Here is a 1433-nt window from a genome sequence, read left to right on the forward strand (position 1 = left end):
TGCTTCCTTTTCTCTGGAAATGCAGCCTTCTAAGTGGGGTTGCTCTAGCCCTGTATTCCAATGTTTGCAGGTGGCAGAGGCACTCACTGGCACGGGCGCAGAAGCAGGAGCCATGTGCAGGCAGGCAAAAGCTCAAAAATGCCTGTAATTCCTCAGCAATTTGATCTTTTTAAAAAAACGAGTTCAGAATGTTGAAATATATGATCTTATGTTTGTTCAAAGGCTGTCTATCTGCTAGACAGAGGTTTCCTATGTGCGATTCTGCCCCTTTTCCCCGGAGCCTTACCTGAGCTGCCTGGTCCAGGAAGCACCAGTCCCCTTCTCCCCTCAATTATATAGTTTTATAATACATTTTAATATATTCTGTTTTCCACTCCTCTCTTCTTTTACTTTTTGTTTCCAGAATTTGCTTGGCTCTTCTTTCTTCTTTAATTTTCTATATGATTTAGAGTCATCTTGTCTAGTTAAAAAAAAAAATCTATTGTTATTTTAAAAAGAAATCATATTAAGTTCTTAGGTTAACACAGCTAGAATTTACATATTTATGATTATATCCTTATCCAACAATATGATATTCTCTTCTATTTGTTTAGAACTTCTTTTTTTGTGTTTCTTAAAAGAGTATTTTAACCAAGGAGGAGCTGGTAAGTTTGAACCACTGGCTTGTGGTTCAAACTGATCTTGCAATCCAGTGTTTATCCTATAGTGCCACACCAGGACGTCACTGTAAGAACTGTAAGAATACTCAATGGTATTATTAATCTTTCTTTTTTTTTTCCCAGATAAAGAAACAATGGTTTATCCATAATAAAATGTTGTTATTTTTCTTTAAAAAAAAAAAAAGAGTATTTAAAAAATAAGATGGAGTTTAGGAATGATGTGGATGGCTATGTGGTAGATATGTGGACCGACATGGACACTACATGAAGTGCAAATAGATGACAGATAAGCAGATAGACAACTACTGCTGAATGAAGTCTGACTCATGAAGACCTTATGTATAGCAGAATGCAGTGTTGCCCAGTCATACATTATCCTCATGATCATCAGCATGATTGGCTCCCTCATTGTGCCTCTGGTGCCAGTCCATCTTACCGAGGATCTCCCTTGCCCTTGCTATCCTTCTACTTCACCAAACATGATGGCTTCCTCCAGCAATCAAACGCTTCTGGTAACATATCCAAAGCAAGCAAATGGAGAGTGTTCTATTGTGATCCATAAGATTTTCATTGGATAACTTTCCAAACTAGATTATTAGGCCTGGAAGCACTGTTGAAACATGCTCACTGTGGGTGCTCATGCTGGTATTTGAAATATTGGTGGCATTGTATCCAGCATCACAGTAATACACAAGCCACCATGGTATTGTAGACTGGCAGATGGATTGTTCTTGTTGCTAAGTGTTGCGGACCCTGTAAGACTGGTCAGAGGTT

The sequence above is a fragment of the Chrysochloris asiatica genome, unplaced genomic scaffold (genome assembly GCF_000296735.1).
Source record: "Chrysochloris asiatica unplaced genomic scaffold, ChrAsi1.0 scaffold00296, whole genome shotgun sequence".
Lineage (NCBI taxonomy): Eukaryota > Metazoa > Chordata > Mammalia > Afrosoricida > Chrysochloridae > Chrysochloris > Chrysochloris asiatica.